General features: G+C 34.7%; 11 non-coding genes across 11 annotated transcripts; all 11 read right to left on the bottom strand.

Moving 5' to 3' along the window:
• Positions 1–965: 965 nt before the first annotated feature.
• Positions 966–1,059, bottom strand: LOC131639943 (small nucleolar RNA Z101). The gene has a single exon (XR_009295100.1). It is a non-coding gene; the product is annotated as a small nucleolar RNA Z101 (small nucleolar RNA).
• Positions 1,060–1,143: 84 nt separating this feature from the next.
• On the bottom strand, positions 1,144–1,228 carry LOC131639933 (small nucleolar RNA snoR14). Its single transcript, XR_009295091.1, has one exon. It is a non-coding gene; the product is annotated as a small nucleolar RNA snoR14 (small nucleolar RNA).
• Positions 1,229–2,488: 1,260 nt separating this feature from the next.
• Positions 2,489–2,579, bottom strand: LOC131639944 (small nucleolar RNA Z101). Its single transcript, XR_009295101.1, has one exon. It is a non-coding gene; the product is annotated as a small nucleolar RNA Z101 (small nucleolar RNA).
• A 188-nt stretch (positions 2,580–2,767) lies between these two features.
• LOC131639937 (small nucleolar RNA snoR14) lies at positions 2,768–2,852 on the bottom strand. The gene has a single exon (XR_009295095.1). It is a non-coding gene; the product is annotated as a small nucleolar RNA snoR14 (small nucleolar RNA).
• Positions 2,853–7,823: 4,971 nt separating this feature from the next.
• LOC131639932 (small nucleolar RNA Z101) lies at positions 7,824–7,917 on the bottom strand. Its single transcript, XR_009295090.1, has one exon. It is a non-coding gene; the product is annotated as a small nucleolar RNA Z101 (small nucleolar RNA).
• An 84-nt stretch (positions 7,918–8,001) lies between these two features.
• Positions 8,002–8,086, bottom strand: LOC131639938 (small nucleolar RNA snoR14). Its single transcript, XR_009295096.1, has one exon. It is a non-coding gene; the product is annotated as a small nucleolar RNA snoR14 (small nucleolar RNA).
• A 1,152-nt stretch (positions 8,087–9,238) lies between these two features.
• LOC131639930 (small nucleolar RNA Z101) lies at positions 9,239–9,332 on the bottom strand. Its single transcript, XR_009295088.1, has one exon. It is a non-coding gene; the product is annotated as a small nucleolar RNA Z101 (small nucleolar RNA).
• A 10,905-nt stretch (positions 9,333–20,237) lies between these two features.
• On the bottom strand, positions 20,238–20,318 carry LOC131639936 (small nucleolar RNA snoR14). Its single transcript, XR_009295094.1, has one exon. It is a non-coding gene; the product is annotated as a small nucleolar RNA snoR14 (small nucleolar RNA).
• Positions 20,319–22,075: 1,757 nt separating this feature from the next.
• Positions 22,076–22,162, bottom strand: LOC131639941 (small nucleolar RNA snoR14). The gene has a single exon (XR_009295098.1). It is a non-coding gene; the product is annotated as a small nucleolar RNA snoR14 (small nucleolar RNA).
• Positions 22,163–23,275: 1,113 nt separating this feature from the next.
• LOC131639942 (small nucleolar RNA Z101) lies at positions 23,276–23,369 on the bottom strand. The gene has a single exon (XR_009295099.1). It is a non-coding gene; the product is annotated as a small nucleolar RNA Z101 (small nucleolar RNA).
• Positions 23,370–23,461: 92 nt separating this feature from the next.
• LOC131639934 (small nucleolar RNA snoR14) lies at positions 23,462–23,547 on the bottom strand. Its single transcript, XR_009295092.1, has one exon. It is a non-coding gene; the product is annotated as a small nucleolar RNA snoR14 (small nucleolar RNA).
• Positions 23,548–24,357: the final 810 nt, after the last annotated feature.

The following is a 24,357-nucleotide window of genomic DNA, read 5'->3' as shown; positions in this document are numbered from 1 at the left end:
GTTTAGCGTCACAGAATTCTCAATCTTTGGAACCATTTCTAAAAAAGAATTATTAGTACTACACACTATTTTTATAGTTTAGCATCACCAAATTCTCAATCTTTGGAATCAATGCTAAAAATACATTATTAGCTCTACACACCATTTTCCCATTAGAATAGTTTAGCGTCACCGAATTCTCAATCTTTGGAATCAATGCTAAAAAAGCATTATTTGCTCTACACACTATTTTGCCAGTAGAATAGTTTAGCGTCACAGAATTCTCAATCTTTGGAACCATTGCTAAAAAAGAATTATTAGCACTACACACTATTTTTCCATTAGAATAGTTTAGCGTCACCGAATTCTCAATCTTTGGAATCAATGCTAAAAAAGAATTATTTGCTCTACACACCATTTTGCCATTAGAATAGTTTAGCGTCACCGAATTCTTAATCTTTGGAATCAATGCTAAAAAAGCATTATTAGCTCTACACACTATTTTCCCAGTAGAATAGCTTAGCGTCACAGAATTCTCAATCTTTAGAATCAATGCTAAAAACGCATTCTTAGCTCTAAACACTATTTTCCCATTAGAATAGTTATGCGTCACCGAATTCTCAATCTTTGGAATCAATGCTTAAAAAGCATTATTAGCTCAACACACTATTTTGCCATTAGAAGGAAATTCAGCAATGAATATGTGAAAGTAGGCTATCTTGAAATTTGTGTTATTCGGTTCAGGATTCTTCGATCTCTCTCAATCACAACCAACATTTCTTCGATCTCTCGCAATCACAACCAACATTTCTATTACAATAATAATATAATTCAATCACAAATCAAGTGATCCATCCATGTAGCAATGACCAATTCGTTGAAGTACTATGATAATTTTAATGCTAAAGTCATTTTAGATTAGATTGATCCCAAAAAACAGAGAACAAAACACAGAAACAAACTAACAAGCTAAAAATCAATAGAATTTAGGGAATGAGTTCTCCAAGGTGATATTAACATCAACCATATTCAGATGCAAATTACCCATTTACACAATTTCAGATTCATCATTTGCCCAATTCTGATAACAATTCAAAAACCATAAATAATTGATTCAGTTAATCGGGAAACTTAAGAAATCAAGCAAGAGAGAGAAATATGAAAGCAATCAGAACCTGTCGGGATTCATGAATTACATCAAAGAATATCAGCGGATTGACAGACAAATGAATTTCTATCATCACTTCGCTTTTCTTTTCCCTCTATGATTTTACAAGAAAACCAGTCAAATGAAATGAATAAATCTATATTCTCAGTCAAATGAATCACCAATGCCTTAAATGAAGCCTTTTTGTTCTTAATTATAAATCTAACAGTACCACTAACCTATTTTTCCCATCACGCAACATCTAGCACCTGACATGTTTTTGATTTGATCAACTCCATCAATTTACTCCATAGCAGCCTTTTTCCAACAGCAATTAATCCAAACCAATTAATCAAAACCATGATCGCACTGATTAGTCTTATAAATCTCATTTTACTTTGGCCAGGCACTTACTATTTTAACAAATTAACGGAGCCCCTGGGAATAACCAAAAAGATTTTTAAAATTAGAACACAATATCTTGCACAGCCAACGGATTTAATACCAATGAAGGGGCAATAATAATACTATATAATATAGTTCTATCGCAAATCAAATAATCCATGTAGCAATGACAAATTCATTCTAGTACGATGATAAGTTAATGATACGGTCAATTTAGATTAGATGGATTAATAAAAATAAAACAAACAAATATCATAGAGTTTTAGAACTATTTCAAGTCGACAAATCATATGCTTTTTCAAAATCTACTTTAAACATCTTTTTTCCCTTCTATTTGGCCTTCGGCGAATTGCGAATCAGGGGTCATACTTGATTTTTCCTCCTATTTGGCATTTGGTGAATTGCAAATTAGCTTTTGTATCTATTTGCATATAACATTACTAAGACTTTCTAGATGCTGCCAATTAAAGAAATTGGCTTAGCTTCACTAGATTCTTTATCTTTGGATTCAATACTAAAAAGCATTAATATCTCCACGCACTCTTACGCCATTCGAATTTAATTCAACAATGAATATGAAAGTCTGCTTTAATTACATCCTAAAGCTCATTAATAAAACTGAAATTTATGCTATGAATCAAAGAACTTCAAACTCTCAGAATCCCAAACATATCTTATTTCCTTCTCTCTAAGTTCAACTATGAGAACATCATTTTCTTCATCTCTAATGCAATTAAATTCAAAATTCTGGTCTTTCCCTCTTTTTGTCTCTAGATAGACTTAAGAAATAATTGAAAACTTCATAATGCATAATGCAATCGGTCTTTCCCTCTTTTTGTCTCTAGATCGACCTAAGAAATAATTGAAGACTTCATAATACATAATTAGATTAGATGGATCCAAAAAAACAGAAAACAAAACAATAAACAAACTAACAAAAATATATACCCATAGACTTAGGGGCATCAGTTCTCTAAGGTGATATTAACATCAATGAAATTCAGATGCAAATTACCCATTTACACAATTTCATCATCATCTGCAGAATTCTGAAAACAATTCAAAAACCATAAATAATTAATAAAGTAACATCACCAAATTAAGAAACACAAAAAATTAAGAAAAAAAATCAAGCAAACAATTCAAAAACCATAAATAATTGATAAAGTTACATTACCAAATTAAGAAACACAAGAAATTAAGAAAACAAATCAAGCAAGAAAGGGAAATATGAAATTGATCAGAACCTGTCGGGATTCATGAATTACATCAAAGCATACCGGTGGATTGACAGACAACTGAATTTCTATCACCATATCGCTTTTCTTTTCCCTCTATGTGCCTATCACTTGTCAACTCTGCAACATTAGACAACTATAATCTCATGTCACTTTAAAATACAATTGCCGCATAATTTTACAAGAAAACCGGTCAAATGAAAAGAATAATTCTACATTCTCAGTCAATTCTTTGGAAAAATCCGGGTAAGGATAACTTGAAATCATTCTAACATAAGCTTTACCAAAAAAAGAACCAAATTTAGATTTTAGAAAGAGGAGGGAAATAATTCCGATAACAATTTCGTGATAAAGTTGTAAATAATGTGATCCAATTCCGTGTAACACAATACATTGCATCAGACTTCCTAGTCTGTATGATTTTTCGATATCCCTAAGACTAGTAATCTTGCTTTCATATGATCTTTTTAGCTTAGTAGTCACCCAAAACAGTACCATAATCACCGAAGCCATCAAGGTCCATGTTTCTTGAATATACCAGCTTCAGGTGTCATCGTGGGTGAACTTTCTTGCTCGGTTACAACTCCTAGAAATCTATTACTATTTGCAAGAGCAACTGATCTGAAGCTATTGTAATTGGTACACATGATTCACCTTAACCAACTTAACTTCCACGTCCGATTTGGAACATAGGATGACACATTTCCATTCATATTCGAGAAGCAGAAGCAAAAGAAACACTAACCTGTTGTTGTATTTTCAATCCAACTCTTTTACGATGACATTAGAGCTTGTCTTGTCATCTCCGATCAATGCAATCTTCATTTCTTCTCCCATGAGACTCTATATGTAGTCGTTGTCATTACGGATGCTTACTGCAAACATTTAAAAGTAGTAATCAAACATCATAACCACGTCATACAAATAGCGTATCGGTTCACACACTATCCTGGTAGAAACAACCTGCAACATATAATAACGTATTCATGTTACACCAACTGCTCTTTCACCAACAGGATCAATTTGTTTAGGAATTTTGATAGCATTAGATGTCACTACCTTCTGGTTGTCCCTCTACTGCAACCTTTTCTAAAACAGGCGGATCTACCGGCATCAAATTGACAACACTTGGCAGGTAGATGCTGAGATGAATAGAGACAGGATATATTTGATTTGATTTCCCAGCCATCCTGTTAGTGTCATCTTCAATTTCTTTTGGAATCATAGCAGTGGTAATTTGTCCCAACAATTTTCACAATCTTCCAAATGTAACTCTAAAATCAAAATGCATTGCAAGACATACAGAAATAGACACCACAACATATCGATAACACATACACATTGTAAGTTGAGTTATGTGACATTAGATCACCAAACAAAGCGTTGTAAACAAACAATAGTTAATCATACTAGATGAATAGAATGTGTGAGAAATACTTATCTTCCAAATGGCGGTTGGAGATATTTGATTTGATTTCCCAGCCATCCTGTTAGTGTCATCTTCAATTTCTTTTCGAATCATAGCAGTGGTAATTTGTCCCAACAATTTTCACAATCTTCCAAATGTAACTCTAAAATCAAAATGCATTGCAAGACATACAGAAATCGACACCACAACATATAGATAACATATACACATTGTAAGTTGAGTTATATGACATTGGATCATCAAACAAAGCATTGTAAACAAATAATAGTTAATCATACTAGGAGAATAGAATGTGTGAGAAATACTTATCTTCCAAATGGTGGTATCAGCAGTATTAACATGGTGATTCATGTCTCACCGAACAAACTCTATTGTCGACATCGGCACTATGATTTTCATTGTGAGCCGAATTCATCCTGATCTGGGAGCTTCGAGTGACGCAAGACGTTCACAGCAGCTCTATGCAACTGCACATTACTCGATCCAATTCGCAAACCGACTAAATTATACGATGCAAATTCTACGCTAGATAAGTGAAACTGTGACGGAGATTTCTCCCAAAAGCTGTTTGAACATACTCAATAAGTGAACCAAATTCATTTAATATCCATCTTCTCTACCATTATTCACATGTGCAGGTAACCATGGCAAAATCAAAATCCATTACAAACAACAAAAATAATCACATTTAGCATTCATCCTACAAATATCTCAGGTCAGACAGTACATGAATATTTATTATATATTCTGTAATTATTAGTTCGCAAATGTTTAACTGGCAAAAACCATACTGCATCACCACATAGTATATGTAAAAAAGCTTGTCTGTGGGATCGGTCAATGTTGCTGGGTATTGGAGATTGTCAATAACGGTCAATGTTGCCGAGTATTGGAGATTGTGAGTCCTTACAATTTATAGTCACACCCTATGTCGAGCTTCTGAGTTGCATCATCTTGTTTGAACCAGTCGCGACATATATCTCATTTCTCGAGCTATACTGCACTTGCGAGTTTCATCGAACTGGTGGCAATGTTCTCGAATCTCTATCTGGATCTGGAAGAGGACTGCAAAATACAATGACAATAGAATGATAGATTCAATATAGCCCCTGCTTTTCTTCAAGCATATGGGGAGCCGACCCTTAATGGATCTCAAACTAACGGTCAAAACACGAGATTTATCGTTAACTAAACCAAATGAAATAAGAGGCTTGTATAAGTACATTTAAGTAAACAAATTTCTTACAATATAGGCAATTGCCAAAATCAACATCAAGGAACAATTATTATGCTATAATGTCATGTAACCTTAAAATACAATTGCCACATAAAAATACAACTTTGCAACTTTTAATTTTACATAAAACTAATGAACCATGTCACCTTAGGTAATTTCCATTCCTATTTTCTTAACAGTGCAAGGTTGAACGCCCTTAAATTTTTATACCTAGACCGCCATCCTCTCTTTCCCATTGAACTAACTTATTTTTTTGCCTTCCAATCCTTCACCTCGTAAGAAAATTTTAAAGAGAGACTCAAGATTAGAAATAATACCTCACAGGGCTTCAAAGAAAGAAAGAGGAATAAACAACTAATGCGTACAAGACAGATTTCAGAAGGATGAATCGACCATCAATAAATAAGCATCGGTTATTCCACTTGGACAACCTTCTCGGCATTGCTTCAATCACAATTTTCCAAACTCATTTCTAATCGGTTATTCCACTTGGACAACCTTCTCGGCATTGCAATCCCAGAAAATGAAAATATACTCACAGCATCCACAAATATTTGGAGGAATTAGTCCATCTCATTGATTGCATTCCTGAAGTTTAAGGTCTTCAATCAGTTAAGGCCAGTAGCAGACTTGTAACCAAAGGAGAGGTTCTGTTCACATGTGACTGCTCTTGCTAGAAAAGGGGCGATTGTATTGAATTCTGTTGTGCTAATTAACCATAACAATATATTGAAAGAGGAACAGATCAATGGGTGGAGGTAATTCTCCTTGGAGGAAATGTAACCAAAAACAATGCTACTGATGTGAGAACAACCTCACGAATTTCCTGCATCACACATTCCTCCTTCCCTCTTTTATGCACTTCTTATGCTGATTCCAAATCATGATTCTCCAACCCATTGTTGCCACCAGACACGCTTCTTTCATAGCTAGTTGTCCACCTTGCACTTATACACCGTCATTCTACTTCCCCCTTTGAGAAAAATGCTAACATTAAAAAATATGTGGAACAAGCTGCTATATATAAGTTCAATATCCCCATTACAAGACTATAGATAAGAAATCATACATTTTTCTGATGGACACGAATTTGCCAACCTTCTAAGAACACGAATTTACCAGCCTTCTAAGAACACGAATTGAAAATTAGAGAGAAACAAATTTAGCCGCCACCTTCAATTTATTTGTCAATAGCTTTGCTAAGACTTTCTACATTCTGCCAATTAAAGATATCGACATAAAACCGTCTAGCTTAACCAATCGAATGCTAAAAATAAACATCAAGGAACAGTGATTTAGCATCGCCGAATTCTCAATCTTTGGAATCAATGCTAAAAATGCATTATTAGCTCTACACACTATTTTGCCATTAGAAAAGTTTAGCGTCACCGAATTCTCAATCTTTGAAATCAATGCTAAAAAAGCATTATTAGCTCTACACACTGTTTTGCCACTAGAATAGTTTAGCGTCACCGAATTCTCAATCTTTGGAATCAATGCTAAAAAAGCATTATTAGCTCTACACACTATTTTGCCATTAGAATAGTTTAGCGTCACCGAATTCTCGATCTTTGGAATCAATGCTAAAAAAGCATTATTAGCTTCTACACACTATTTTGCCATTAGAATAGTTTAGCGTCACCGAATTATCAATTCTTGGGAATCGATGCTAAAAAAGCATTATTAGATCTTCACACTATTTTGCCATTAGAATAGTTTAGCGTCACCGAATTCTCAATCTTTGGAATCAATGCGAAAAAAGCATTATTAGCTCTTCACACTATTTTTCCATTAGAATAGTTTAGCGTCACCGAATTCTCAATCTTTGGAATAAATTCTAAAAAAGCATTATTAGCTCGACACACTATTTTGTTATTAGAATTGTTTGGCGTCACCGAATTCTCAATCTTTGGAATCAATGCTAAAAAAGCATTATTAGCTCTACACACGATTTTGCCCTTAGAATAGTTTAGCATCACCGAATTCTCAATCTTTGGAATCAATGCTTAAAAAGCATTATTAGCTCTACACACTACTTTGACATTAAATTGAAATTCAGCAATGAATATGTGAAAATATGCTTTCCCAAAACTACTTACTAAACATGAAATTTATGTTATTTGGGTCAGGATTCTTAGATCTCTTGCAATCACAACCAACATTTCTATTACCTCCTTTCTAAACTTAACTATGACAGTGTCATTAGTGCCAATGAAGGGACAATAATAATATAATTCAATCACAAATCAAGTGATCCAACCATGTAACAATGAACAATTCATTCTAGTACGATGATAATTTTAATGCTAAGATCATTATAGATTAGATGGGTCCAAAAAAAGGGAACAAAACACAGAAACAAACTAAAAACATAAAAATCCATAGAATTTAGGGCATCAGTTATCCAAGGTGATTTTTACATCAACGATATTTAGATGCGAATTACCCATTTATACCATTTCAGATTTATCATTTGCCTAATTCTGATAACTATTCAAAAACCATAAATAATTAATTCAACAAATCGAGAAAATCAAGAAATCAAGCAAGAGAGGGAAATGTGAAAGCGACTGGAACTTGTCGTGATTCATGAATTAAATCAAAGAATATCACTGGATTGACAGACAAATAAATTTATATCATCATATAGCTTTTCTTTTCCCTCTATGTATTATCACTTGTCAACTCTGCAACGTTAGACAACTATAATCTCATGTCACCGTACAATACAATTGCCAATTATGCATAAACAAATTAGAAATTTTTTCCATTAGCTCTACATACTATTTTGCCATTAGAATAGTTTAGCTTCACCGAACTCTCAATCTTTGGAATCAATATTAAAGACGCATTATTGGCTCTACACGCTATTTTGCCATTAGGTCACAGAATTCTCAATCTTTGGAATCATTGCTAAAAAAGAATTATTAGCACTACACATAATTTTTCCATTAGAATAGTTTAGCGTCACCAAATTCTCAATCTTTGGAATCAATGCAAAAAATGCATTATTAGCTCTACACACTATTTTGCCATTAGAATAGTTTAGCTTCACCGAACTCTCAATCTTTGGAATCAATATTAATAACGCATTATTAGCTCTACACGCTATTTTGCCACTAGAATAGTTTAGCGTCACAGAATTCTCAATCTTTGGAATCATTGCTAAAAAAGAATTATTAGCACTACACACTATTTTTCCATTAGAATAGTTTAGCGTCACCAAATTCTCAATCTTTGGAATCAATGCTAAAAATGCATTATTAGCTCTATACACTATTTTCCCATTAGAATAGTTTAGCGTCACCAAATTCTCAATCTTTGGAATCAATGCTAAAAAAGCATTATTAGCTCAACACACAATTTTGCCATTAGAATAGTTTAGCGTCACCGAGTTCTCAATCTTTGGAATCAATGCTAAAAAAGCATTATTAGCTCCACACACTATTTTGACATTAAATTGAAATTCAGCAATGAATATGTGAAAATACGCTTTCCCAAAACTACTTACTAAACATGAAATTTATGTTATTCGGGTCAGGATTCTTAGATCTCTTGCAATCACAACCAACATTTCTATTACCTCCTTTCTAAATTCAACTATGTCAGGGTCATTAGTGCCAATGAAGGTGCAATAATAATATAATTCAATCACAAATCAAGTGATCCAACCATGTAGCAATGAACAATTCATTCTAGTACGATGATAATTTTAATGCTAAGATCATTATAGATTAGATGGATCCAAAAAAACAGAGAACAAAACAAAGAAACAAGCTAACAAACATAAAAATCAATAGAATTTAGGGCATCAGTTATCCAAGGTGATTTTAACATCAACGATTTTTAGATGCGAATTACCCATTTACACCATTTCAGATTCATCATTTGCCTAATTCTGATAACTATTCAAAAACCATAAATAATTTATTCAACAAATCGAGAAACTCAAGAAATCAAGCAAGAGGGAAATGTGAAAGCGATTAGAACTTGGCGATTAGTGCTTGCACGCCAATGTGCGTATGAACCCATGCGTATTCTCTTTTGCTCACTCTATAGGCAACTCTAAATATACATAATGCAGCTACCAAGTCTCAACGAATCACATCCTCCAACAGTTCAAAACTCAAGGTTCATATTCCACTTTTGCATAATTATGACTATGAACTGTCAATTTAGAGCCATACCAATGAAAACCTATGTCCCTTGATGGAAAATAAATGTATTTTCAGACAATTTCTTACTCATTGAAAAATTGAAATTGCTCAAACCTCAAACTGCAATCTACTAACTAAACATGTCAAAATCAATTCTACATATGTAGAATCAATTTTGAGTGCTCGAAACATGAAACCGAACATACACTTGAACTGTAATGAATGGTTCCTAGGCCAAAATGTTCATACATCTATCTAGAAACAAAATTGTTTAATATATATAACTTTGCTCTCTAAGAATAATAGATAACCATATGCTGTTACAAAATAACTATGTAAGAAATTCAACATTCAAGGGTCAAAGATGTTTTCACCCAACCTGCAATTTGGGTCAGATTGGGTTAGTTGCAACATCAGAAGCAACAAAAATAAGTAGGTCTTTATCTATAGAGAACCTTGCATTAAATAAAAACACAAGTACCCTTTTAACTATCAAAGATAACAACCTTATAATAGAGACATATGGACCCCAGTTACAAGTACTTCTACCATAAAAACCTGCTCCCACCAGAAGAATACCCCAGAAACAGAAACCAATTAAGTTAAATAAAAAGATACTAAACTTTAAGGATAAAGTTAAAAACTTTACCAATTCAAATTAGTATAGTTACATGGAAGAACAATTAATTTTTTATCATCATATAGCTTTTCTTTTCCCTCTATGTATTATCACTTGTCAACTCTGCAACATTGGCGTTAGCTCTACACAGTATTTTGCCATCTTAAAATACAAATGCCACATATAGATTAACAAATTAGAAATTTTTGCCATTAGCTCTACACAGTATTTTGCCATTAGAATAGTCCGCTTCACTGAACTCTCAATCTTTGGAATCAATATTAAAAACGCATTATTAGGTCTACACGCTATTTTGCCATTAGAATAGTTTAGCGTCACAGATTTCTTAATCTTTGGAACCATTTCTAAAAAAGAATTATTAGCACTACACACTATTTTTCCATTAGAATAGTTTAGCGTCACCAAATCCTCAATCTTTGGAATCAATGCTAAAAATGCATTATTAGCTCTACACACTATTTTCCCATTAGAATAGTTTAGCGTCACCAAATTCTCAAGCTTTGGAATCAATGCTAAAAAAGCATTATTTGCTCTACACACTATTTTGCCAGTAAAATAGTTTAGCGTCACAGAATTCTCAATCTTTGGAACCATTGCTAAAAAAGAATTATTAGCACTACACACTATTCTATCACCAATAGATAAGCGGCATTTATTCCACTTGGACAATCTTCTCGATATTGCATCAATCACCAGTATTCATAACTCCTTTCATCTATGATTACCACCCTAACCACCCATAGGAATGTCCAAATATTTGAATGTTGTAGTTCAAACCTTACAATCTAACACATTTACTACTTCGTCTTTATTAGAGTTATATCTTAGAATATGAATAATCAGCACTATAGAATAATTAAGTCCAGCCTTAATTTAATAGAATAGGAAAAGTCTTCCTTAATTGTAGAGCTTGAATGATTCAACTCTTGAATGTTCATCTCCTCTTGTATAAATAGAGCATAATGCTCCTTTCCAATTCAACAATAACAGAATCTGTTTCTCTCTTTTCTCTTTTAGCTTTTTCTCTCTTCTCTCTCATATCTCACTCTAATATGGTATCAGAGCTTCGGTTCTATCCATGGCAGCGATTCCAGTAACTACAGCTCCGGCCACCCCAACATCTATGTCCTTCCAACTCAAAATCACAGAAAAACTTGATGAGAAGAATTTCCTACTTTGGCGCCAACAAGTAGATCCTTTCGTTAACGCGAACAATCTTCAAAACTACCTTTACCTTCGTGACATACCGAATCGATACCTGACTGATGAAGATCGTGCCGCTGCTCGTGAGAACCCTGCGTATCGCACCTGGATTACGCAAGATCAGTGGCTTATGACGTGGCTTCAATCCACGCTTTCACCTTCGATTCTTTCACGTGTTCTTGGATGCGTTCATTCCTACGAGCTCTGGGAACGTATTCTTGCGCATTTTCAAAAGCTTACACGTGCGAAAGCAAGACAACTACGAGCGGAACTCAGATCTACAACACTTGAAGACAAATCTGTTGGTGATTATCTGGTTCGCATCAAAGCTCTTGTTGACGCGCTTGCTTCAGTAGGAGATCCAGTTCCAGATCAGCAGCACATTGATGTGATTCTTGAAGGTCTTCCTCAAGACTTTGCCTCTGTTATTTCAGTTATTGAAAGCAAGTTTGATTCAGTAGAACTTGAAGAAGTTGAAGCTCTTCTTCTTGCTCATGAGATGAGATTCAACAAGTATAAGAAACACTCACAAATGGAGGTGGCTGCCTCAGTGAATCTCACTCAAGCCAATTCTCAACCTGAAACTAATAACTCGAATAACAAGAACAATGAACAAGCTGTGAATTCAACCTTTAATCCAACCTATTCAAGAGGAGGCCGTGCAGCTGGCCGTGGTGGTGGACGCGGCCGTGGGAGAGGTAGGTTCAGCAACATTCAATGTCAAGTTTGCTTCAAATATGGTCATCTTGCTGCTAACTGCTACCATAGGTTCAATCAACAATTTCAACCTAACATACCTGCTGATTTTCAAACAATGAACCTACAAAATTTCTATCCGTATCAACCAATTGGTGGACCTCAGTTTGCTCAGCCCATGGTTAACACTCGGTCACGCCCAAGCTATCAACCAAGACTTGCCCCTCTCCCTGTTCCTCAGTCACAGATCACTCCCAATGCTATGATTGCTAACACAACTTCAGTTCCAAGCAGTGCCTGGTTCCCAGACTCAGGAGCTTCTTATCATGTTACCAATGCCTCTCAAAACATACAGCAAACCACACCTTTTGAAGGTCCTGATCAGATCTTCATTGGTAACGGTCAAGGTTTGCACATTCACTCTTCAGGCTCTTCTTATTTTCCTTCTCATTCTAAACCTAACACTCCATTAGCTCTTCATAATTTACTGCTTGTTCCTTCTATTACAAAGAACCTGATAAGTGTCAGCAAATTCTGTCTTGATAATAGAGTTTTCTTTGAGTTTCATGCTGATATGTGCTATGTCAAATCTCAGGCTACCAATGAAATTCTGCTCCAAGGTCGTGTAGGAAGTGATGGCCTGTACCAATTTTCTCATCTTCAGCTTCTTAAGTCTCCTTCAACAAGTCAAGTCTCATGTCTCACCTTAGACTCTAATGCTCATGTTTCAAGATCTGATTCCAGCAGTAGTGATAGGGTTTCAGTTTCTAATCAAAATGTATCAGCTAATAACTCATATAATTCTCAACATACTTGGCATTTACGCCTTGGTCATCCAAATTCTAATACTATGAGACTTGTTCTAGCTCAATGTAATATTCCTTATTCTAATAAAGCTGAATCTATCTTTTGTTCTGCCTGCTGTATGGGAAAGGCACATAGGCTGCACTCCCCTCAGTCACAAACTCAATATCACTCTCCTCTTGAATTAATTTTCAATGACCTATGGGGTCCTGCCCCAGTCAAATCCTCCCAAAACTTTACCTACTACATCACCTTTGTTGATGCATACACCAGATTTACTTGGATCTATTTGCTCAAAAATAAATCTGAAGCCTTAACTATCTTTAAACAATTCAAAGTCATGGCTGAATTACAATTTGGATTTCCTATTAAATCTGTCCAAACTGATTGGGGTGGTGAATTTCGCCCATTTACAAAGTTTCTTTCTGATCTTGGCATTATTCATCGCCTAGTTTGCCCTCACACTCATCACCAAAATGGTGTAGTGGAGAGGAAGCATAGACACGTTGTTGATCTTGGTTTAACCCTCTTGAGTCATGCCTCTTTACCTCTCAAATTTTGGGATCATGCCTTTTTAACCGCTGTCTACCTAATAAATAGGTTACCAACCATGTCTCTCAATCAACATATACCATATGCTGTCCTTTTCAATCAAAATCCTGACTATAAATTCCTTAAAGTCTTTGGGTGTGCTTGTTTTCCTCTCCTTCGCCCATACAACTCTCAAAAATTTGACTTTAGATCCCACGAGTGCCTTTTTCTAGGGTACTCTACAGCTCACAAAGGTTACAAATGTCTCTCTCCAAGTGGTAGAATATTCATCTCTAGAGATGTTCTTTTCAACGAGTCCAAATTTCCTTACAATGATCTTTTTTCCTCTAATGTTTCTCTCCCCTCATCAACCATTCCATCCTCCTCCTCATCTAAAGTAACCCTTAACACACAAGCTCTCCCTCATGTTTTTCCCGTTCCTACTGCTTCCACTACCTCACACTCCTCTTCTTCTTCTCAATCCAATCCCAGCCCTACACCTACTGTCTCACACTCCTCTTCTTCTTCCCAATCCAATTCCAGCCCCACACCTACTGCCTCTGGGTCAGCAACCCCTATAACACAAACAGCCAGCACTAATCCTACTCCTTCACCCTCTTCAAATGCCAACAATCAGCCTACTACTACCACTTCACTATCCTCCTCCTCTATTTATGCTCCTAGGGATCCTAACCTTCAGCCTCTCCCCACCAATACTCATCCTATGACTACTAGAACTAAATCTGGTGTACCCTTACCTCGTCTAAATCCTTCCATTTTTCTTGTCAATTCTGAGCCTAAGAGTGTTAAAACTGCTCTCCAAGATCCTAAGTGGTTTGCTGCTATGCAAGAGGAGTATGGTGCCTTGATAAGGAACAACACTTGGTCTTTGGTACCACTGCCTGCTAACAGGAAAGCAATAGGCTGCAAGTGGGTTTTTCGTGTAAAGGAAAATGCTGATGGGACAGTAAATAAGTACAAAGCTAGGCTTGTTGCTAAGGGGTTCCATCAAGTCCATGGATTTGACTTTAATGAAACATTCTCCCCTGTTATTAAACCGGTCACAATTAGAATTATTTTGACTCTTGCTCTAACTTGCAAATGGCCTTTGCAGCAGTTGGACATAAACAATGCCTTTTTGAATGGCATTCTTGAAGAGGAGGTCTATATGATGCAACCCCCTGGATTTACTGCCCCTAATTCATCTCTGGTTTGTCACTTGCACAAGGCCTTGTATGGCCTAAAACAAGCCCCGAGGCAATGGTTTGAAAGACTCAAAACCACTCTTTTATCCTTTGGCTTTCTAAACAGCAAGTGTGATACTTCACTTTTCATCTACAAGCATCACAATGCTGTCATTTATATGCTGGTTTATGTTGATGATATAATCATCACAGGAAACTCCCCTCCTCTCATCAAGCAAGTTACTCAACAATTAAATCATGTGTTTGCTCTCAAACAACTTGGTGACTTGGATTATTTTCTGGGCCTTGAGGTGAAGAAATTGTCCAATGGAAATCTCCTTCTCACTCAATCTAAGTACCTAAGGGACTTGCTAATCAAAACTGATATGGAGAATTCCAATCCAGTTGCTACTCCTATGGCATCCTCCACCAAACTCATCAAAACAGGGTCTGCTGCCTTGTCTGATGCCTCCCACTACCGGTCCATTGTAGGGGCCCTGCAGTATGCAACAATTACACGGCCAGAAATCTGCTATGCTGTTAACAAAGTATGTCAATTCATGGCACACCCCTTGGAGTCCCATTGGCTAGCTGTCAAGCGTATTCTGCGCTACCTAAAAGGAACTATCAGCTCTGGTTTATTGTTCACTCCTGCCTCCACTATTCCGTTCTCTCTGCAAGCCTACTGTGATGCTGACTGGGCTGCTGACCCAGATGATAGAAGATCCACCTCTGGGTCAGCTGTGTACTTAGGCCCTAATTTGATCTCTTGGTGGTCCAAAAAGCAAACTGTTGTTGCTCGTTCTAGTGCAGAGGCAGAGTATCGCAGCTTGGCTCACACCACAGCTGAAGTTTTATGGGTTCAAACTTTGCTAGCTGAACTAAAAATTCCCTTGACAACTCCAACCATCTATTGTGACAACCAGAGCACAGTTGCTATGGCTCATAACCCTGTTCTTCATGCAAGAACAAAGCATATGGAAATTGACCTCTTTTTTGTAAGAGAAAAGGTGATTAATAAGTCTCTCACTGTCTGCCACATTCCTGGTGTTGACCAGAAGGCTGACATCCTCACCAAGCCTCTCTCATGTTCAAGATTTATGGAGCTCAGCAGCAAGCTCAACCTGTCTGCCTCAAGTCAGCCTTTGCAGCCACCTTGAGCTTGTGGGGGAGTATTAGAGTTATATCTTAGAATATGAATAATCAGCACTATAGAATAATTAAGTCCAGCCTTAATTTAATAGAATAGGAAAAGTCTTCCTTAATTGTAGAGCTTGAATGATTCAACTCTTGAATGTTCATCTCCTCTTGTATAAATAGAGCATAATGCTCCTTTCCAATTCAACAATAACAGAATCTGTTTCTCTCTTTTCTCTTTTAGCTTTTTCTCTCTTCTCTCTCATATCTCACTCTAATAGTCTTATGTATAGGAAGTTACTCCTTTTGACATTAGCAAGTTAAAACCTTCAGCTGCTTTCAAAAATAGGAAAGGCAGTAGAGGATCAACTTGCCTTAGTTCTCTACTAACTTCAAATTCTTTTGCGAGGCTTCTGATGACCAACACTGAAATAGTTGAAATTTGACGACACTCTAAAATCTGGCCTTTCCATTTATCGTTGAATCCCTTTTTCTTTTCCATCATTAAGTTCTCAAATATTTCCAATCCACAAAATCATACACTTTTAAAATCCATTTTACACATCAACACTTCTTTTTTCCTCCTATTTGCATCATCTACTAACTCATTTGCTACGAGTATTCCACCTACCATCTATTAGAATTGCAAATCAAAGATAATTTTGCAAATCAAAGATAATTTTGCAAATCAAAGAAAACTTTAGCCACCACCTCCAATCTATTTGCCAATAGCTTTATTAAAACTTTCTACATGCTACCAATTAAAGATGTCGGCCTAAAATGGTCTAGCTTCACCAGATTTTTTATCTTTGGAATCAATGCTAAAAAAAATGATTAGCTTCATGCACTATTTTTCAATTCAAATGAAAGTCTACTTTAATTCCTCCACGAAATTCATCTATGAGAAAATGATTATCTTCATCTCAAATGTGTTTAAATTCAAAATTCTGCATAACCAATCTTTTCCTCTTTTGCTATCTAAATAGACCTGGGAAATAATAAAAAACTTCATCCTTTATCTCATGAACCCCTATCTATTTTGTTCCATCTACTTCTATACAATTAATCTCATCAATTTTTCTTCTATACAATTAATCTCATCAATTTTCTTCTATTTAAGAGGCACATGTGAAAGAACTGTTAAAATCTCCTATCACGCAACATCTAGCACCTGACCTGTTTTTTATTTGATCAACTCCATCAATTTACTCCATAGCAACATTTTTCCAACAATGATTAATCCAAACCAATTAATCAAAACCATGATCTCCTTGATTAGTCTTATAAGTCTCATTTTACTTTGGCCAGCCACTTAATATTTTAACAAAATCAACAGAGCCCCTTAAAATAACCAAAAAGATTTTAAAAAACCAATCCTAGAACTAGATCCAACGTTGTCTGTGACTTCAAGTAATAAGCAAATGGTTAAAACTAGAACACAATATCTTGCACAACCAACGGATTTAATCCCAATGAAGGAACAATAATATTAATATAATATAATTCTATCACAAATCAAGTGATCCAGCTATGACAAATTCATTCTGGTACAATGATAAATTTAATGATACAGCCAATTTAGATTAGATTAGATGGATAAAAAACAGAAAACAAAACACAAATAAATATCATAGACTTTTGGGACTATTTTTAGTCGACAAATTCATATGCTTTTTCAAATTCTACTTTTAACATCTTTTTTTCCTCCTATTTGGCCTACGGCGAATTGCGAATCAGGGTTCACAGTTCTTTTTTCCTCCTATTTGGCATTTGGCGATTTATGAATCAGAGATAGCTTTTATATCCTTCACCTTCAATCTATTTGCATATAACATTACTAAGATTTTCTAGATGCTGCCAATTAAAGATATTGGCCTAGCTTCACTCTCTAGAAGCTGTCAATTAAAGATATTGGCTTAGCTTCACTAGATTCTTTATCTTTGGATTCAATACTAAAAAGCATTAATAGCTCCACGCACTATTAAGCCATTTGAATTAAATTCAACAATGAATATGAAAGTCTGTTTTAATTACATCCTAAAGCTCATTAATAAAACTGAAATCTATGCTATGAATCAAGGAACTTCAAACTCTCAGAATCCCAAACATTTCTTATTTCCTCGTCTCTAAGTTCAGCTATGAGAACATCATTTTCTTCATCTCTAATGCCTTTAATTCAAAATTCTGGTCTTTCCCTCTTTTTGTCTCTAGATAGACTCAAGAAAATATTGAAAACTTCATAATGCATAATGCGTTTCACACCAATATTTTGGGTGGATATTGATTGGATATCAATATTTTTTTTTGAAAAGGCGGTAACATTAAATTAAAGAAAAGGTGTAAGGCATAAGATATGCCAGAATACAAATCTCATGCATGAGATACTGCTCCCAAAATCAAAACAAAATATGAGTTACAACTTGTCCACCCCTACACGCCTCCTATTCCCCAAACAGAAAAACAGAACATGAGCCAAAGATAAAAATGCTCCTTCCAAAGATTATCCAAAAAAGTAGTTAGCAGGTCATGTCCCGAATAAGCTCCACCAACCAAGGTTGATGGAAAAACCAACACCAAGTAGCATTCTAACAAACCACACAAATAAATATTAGAATTACTTAATAATTCAAACACTAACTACGACCAAACAGACGTATTGACGATCAGTAATTTTTTAGAATTGATCTCTATACTCCATCAACATTGTAAGTTTGTAAGCAACCAAATGGATTTAATATCTAATTAACAATAGGGTAATTAAATCTAAGAGCTTTATACTTTAGCCAATTCCAAGACACCTCGATACTCCATCATCTGAAGCTATTGTAATTGGAACATAGGATGACACACTTCTATTCATATTCGAGAAGCAGAAGCAAAAGAAACGCTGACCTGTCATTGTTATTTTCAATCCGACTCTTTTATGATGACATTAGAGCTTGACTTGTCATTTCCGATCATTGCAATCTTTATTTCTCCTCCTATGGGACTCGATATGTAGTCGTTGTCATCACGGATGCTTACTACAAACATTTAAAAGTAGTAATCAAACTTATAACCACGTCATACAAATAGCGTATAAGTTCACCCACTATCCTAGTATAAACAACCTGCAACATATAATAGCGTATTCATGTTACGTAAACTGTTCACCAGCAGGATTAATTTGTTTAGGAATTTTGATAGCATTAGATGTCACTACCTTCTGGTTGTCCCTCTACTGAGACCTTTGCTAAAATAGGCAGATCTACCCGCATCAAATTGACAACACTTGGCAGGTAGATGCTGAGATGAATAGAGACAAGAGATATTTGATTTGATTTCCTAGCCATCCTGTTAGTCCCAACAATTTTCACAATCTTCCAACTGTAACTCTAAAATCAAAATACATTGCAAGACATACAGAAATCGACACCACAACATATAGATAACACATAGACATTGTAAGTTGAGTTATATGACATTGGATCATCAAACAATACATTGTAAACAAATAATAGTTAATCATACTATGTGAATAGAATGTGTGAGAAATACTTATCTTCCAAATGGCGGTATCAGCAGTATTAACATGGGGATTCATGTCTCCCCTCCACTCACAGATCTGCTTCCCCAACAAACTTTATCGTCGACATCGTCATCACATTGCCACTATGGTGTTCATTGTGTGTCGATTTCATCCCGATCTGAGAGCTTTGAGTGACGCAAGACATTCACAGCAGCTCTATGCAACTGCACATTCTACAAACACAGAACATTGTCCATCCAATTCACCAATAATAATCAGACCCCCTCTGCTCAAGAACACTACTTGATAAGAATTTGCAAACCGACGAAATTATACGATGTAAATTCTACGCCAGATAAGAGAAGCTTTGACGGAGATTTCTCCCAAAAGGTGTTTGAACATACTCAATAAGTGAACCAAATTCATTTAATATCCATCTTCTCTACCATTACTCACATGTGCAGGTAACCATGGCAAAATCAAAATCCATTACAAACAACAAAATAATCACATTTAGCATTCATCCTACCAATAACTCAGGTCAGACAGCACATGAATATTTATTATATGTTCTGTAATTATTAGCTCGCAAATGTTTAACCAGCAAAAACATTACTGCATCACTACATAGTATACGTAAAAAAGCTTATTTGTGGGATCGGTCAATCTTACCGGGTATTGGAGATTGTGAGTCCTTCCAATTTATAGTCACATCCTGTGTCGAGCTTCTGAGTTGCATCATCTTGTTTGAACCAGTCGCAACATGTATCTCATTTCTCGAGCTATACTGCACTTGCGAGTTTCATCGGACTAGTCGCAATGTTCTCGAATCTCTATCTGGATTTGGAAGAGGACTGATGAAATACAATGACAATAGATTCAATATAGCCCCTGCTTTTCTTCAAGAAATAAACAAATCAAGCACAAGAGGGAAATATGAATGCGATCAGAACCTGTCAGGATTCATGAATTACATAGAATATCAGTGGATTGACAGACAATGAATTTCTATCATCATATCGCTTTTCTTTTCCCTCTATGTATTATCACTTGCCAACTCTGCAACATTATACAACTATAATCTCATGTCCCCTTAAAATACTATTGCCACATGATTTTACAAGAAAACCAGTCAAATGAAATGAATAATTCTACATTCTCAGTCAAATGAATCACCAATGCCTTAAATGAAGCCTTTTTGTTCTCGATTATAAATCAAATAGTACCACTAACCTCTTTTTCAAGATTATTCCTTTTATTCAAGGAGTCCAAAAATGTGATTCAACTCCACTTCCTAATTTCATGCACAACCTTTCAAAGAACCAATTTAATTAAAAGTCCCACGAGCCACTTTCTACCATTTTTATGTCCTGCCACCAAGCTGACCTCATTCTCTCAATTTTACTCACTTTACGAAATATTTCACCATATTTACTTTTTAAAACCTTAACCCACACACTTTCCTAATAGAGTTTGGTTGAACACCCTTGAATTATTTTTATGTTTTCCAATCTTCCAACCCACGAGAAATTTTTAAAGAGAGTCAAATTAGAAATAATATCTAACAGAGCTTTAAAGAAAGAAATGAAATAGACCCGTAATGCGTATAACAAAGTTTAGAAGGATGATTCGGCCACATGTAGATAAGCACTAATTATTCCACTTGAACAATCTTCCTGACACTATATTAATCACCAATTTCAATAACTTCTTTTTTATATGATTACAACCATCAGAAACATCCAAGTATTTCCAACCTTAAATTTATTTGTCAATAGCTTTGCTAAGACTTTCTACATTCTGCCAATTAAAGATATCGACGTAAAACCGTCTAGCTTAACCAAATTCTTAATCTTGGTAATTAATGCTAAAAACCATTATTTAGCTCCATGCACTATTTTACCAATTGAATGAGATTCAACAATGAGACTATGAAAGTCCGCTTTAGTTACATCTTAAAACTCCTTAATAAACCCAAAATTTATGCTATCTGAGTCGGGGCTGTTCGAACTCTCCCAATTCCAAACAACATTTCTTATTTCCTCCTCTCTAAGCTTATCATCTCTAATGTGTTTAAATTCAAAATTATGCATAACCAGTCTTTCCCTCTTTTGCTTTCTGAATAAACTTGGGAAATAATTGAAAACTTCACCCTTTATCTCTTGAACCGCAATCTATTTAATCGAATTAATCTTATTAACTTTTCTTCTATTTACCCGACACCCGAGAAAGAGCTTTGAATTTGCATCCCCTTTTCTAAGCTATTTTGAGCGTGATTTTTGTCACAATATGCCACAATTGAGATTCAACATTTCAAGTAAATGTGTTGATGCTACTCTTTTGTCTTTGATCTCCTCTTCAGAAAATGATGTACTTTCACCTTTTTTCCAATTCACTTGAGTTTTTCTTTCAATATGAATACCGCCATCCCTGAACTTCAACTCACTCCAATATTTGAGTACACATAAAGGTTTTGGTGCACAATTCATCCTCTTCTCGAGAATTAGAATTGGACATTGACTAGTTTTATCCAAACACCATGGAAAACAATCTAGGCAATTGACAAACCATCCCTTTGGAAATATAAATCTGCCAATACAACTCATTGTTGAGCCACATCTAATTTGGACCATGTGAATCTTTTGCAAGTTAACATGAAATCTATCATTTCTGCAGAATTTTGATAACAATTCAAAATCTAAAAATAATTGGTAAAGTTGCATCACAAAATTGAGAAACTCAAGAAATAAACAAATCAAGCATAAGAGAGAAATATGAAAGCTATTAGAACCTGTCGGGATTCATGAATTACATCAAAGAATATCAGTGGATTGACAAACATTATTAATACTTTAGAATACTTTAGCGTCACCGAATTCTCAATCTTTGGAATCAATGCTAGAAAAGCATTATTAGCTCTACATACTATTTTGCCATTAAAATAGTTTAGTGTCACCGAATTCTCAATCTTTAGAATCAATGCTAAAAATATATTATTAGCTCTACACACTATTTTGCCAATAGAATAGGTTAGCGTCACCGAATTCTCAATCTTTGGAATCAATGCTTAAAAAGCATTATTAGCTCTACACTTTTGCCATTAGAATACTTTAGCGTCACCGAATACTCAATCTTTGGAATCAATGCTAGAAAAGCATTATTAGCTCTACATACTATTTTGCCACTAGAATAGTTTAGCGTCACTGAATTCTTAATCTTTAGAATCAATGCTAAAAAAGCATTATTAGCTCTACACACTATTTTGCCAATAGAATAGGTTAGCGTCACCGAATTCTCAATCTTTGGAATCAATGCTTAAAAAGCATTATTAGCTCTACACACTATTTTGCCACTAGAATAGTTTAGCGTCACCGAATTCTCAATCTTTGGAATCTATGCTAAAAACGCATTATTAGCTCAACACACTATTTTGACATTGGAATTTTTTAACGCCATAGAATTCTCAATCTTTGGAATCAATGCTAAAAATGCATTATTAGCTCTACACACTATTTTGCCATTAGAATAGTTTAGCGTCACCGAATTCTCAATCTTTGGAATCAATGCTAAAAACGCATTATTAGCTCAACACACTATTTTGACATTGGAATGTTTTAACGCCACAGAATTCTCAATCTTTGTAATCAATTCTAAAAAAGCATTATTAACTAAACACACTATTTTGCCATTAAAATGAAATTCAGCAATAAATATGAGAAAATACGCTTTCCCAAAACTACTTAATAAACTTGAAACTTATGTTATTCGGGTCAGGATTCTTTCGATCTCTCGCAATCACAACCAACATTTCTATTACCTCCCCTCAAAATTCAACTATGACAGTGTTATTAGTGCCAATTAAGGGACAATAATAATATAATTCAATCGCAAATCTAGTGATCCATTCATGTAGCAACGACAGATTCATTATAGGGATCAAAACACAGAAACAAACTAAGAAACATAAAAATCCATAGAATTTAGGGCATCAGTTCTCCAAGGTTATATTAACATCAACCATATTCAGATGCAAATTACCCATTTACACAATTTCAGATTCATCATTTGCCCAATTCTGATAACAATTCAAAAACCCTAAATAATTGATTCAACAAATCGAGAAACTCAAGAAATCAAGAAATCAAGCAAGAGAGGGAAATATGAAAGCGATCAGAACCTGTTGGGATCCATGAACTAACATCAAAGAATATCAGCGGATGGACAGACAAATGAATTTCTATCATCTCTTCGCTTTTCTTTTCCCTCTGTATTATAATCCAGGAAACCTCTGTAAAATCAATTTCAACAATTTATAAACCGAAACAAACCAAGATCAGGCATGCATGTAAATGGTTTTCATAAATTGAGATTCAGATAGAAAAATAGATTTTACTGTGTTGAAAAATAAATTGCTTGAACAACTTGTTGAATTCTTCATCCCATAATAGAACGCAAACACAAAGTGAATATAAAAGAACGAGACAATAGACAATTATAGCAACAAATTAGGGTTTAATAAATTTGGGTCGGGTATAAACAATGCAATGCCAATTGGATCGGGTTATATTTCATGGGCCCAACAACGCATCTATCTACACCTTATTTTTCTTCCAAAAATTTCTATCTAGAACTTTTACCTATTACTTGTATATTAAAAAGATTTAATTTATATTCATCAACGGTATACATAAAACGTTCACTCTTATGATTATTTACTTACAAGTGAATATAAATATATTATATGATATTACTACTAATTAATAGATCTGACTATGTTGACTATGTTTTGTGTTTGGTCAAATAAACTATAATAAAATATTTTTAACAATTTTGTTTTGAAAATTCATATAAAGGTAGAATTTTTTATTATGATGTATCTTCATTTTTTTCTATTTTACAAAATAAAATTTATCTTAAAAGTTAAAACATTGCTTGATTTCACACGTTTCAATATAAAAATTTAGAAACAATTTAATTTATTAAAATTTTATATCTAAAATTTGAATACTAATCAATATTCCTATTGTTAATCAATATTCCTATTGTTTATACTAATAAAGCA

Source organism: Vicia villosa, unplaced genomic scaffold (genome assembly GCF_029867415.1).
Source record: "Vicia villosa cultivar HV-30 ecotype Madison, WI unplaced genomic scaffold, Vvil1.0 ctg.002868F_1_1, whole genome shotgun sequence".
In the NCBI taxonomy this organism is placed as follows: domain Eukaryota; kingdom Viridiplantae; phylum Streptophyta; class Magnoliopsida; order Fabales; family Fabaceae; genus Vicia; species Vicia villosa.
Note: the sequence above shows the minus strand (reverse complement) of the source record. Positions and strands in the feature narration are given on the sequence as shown.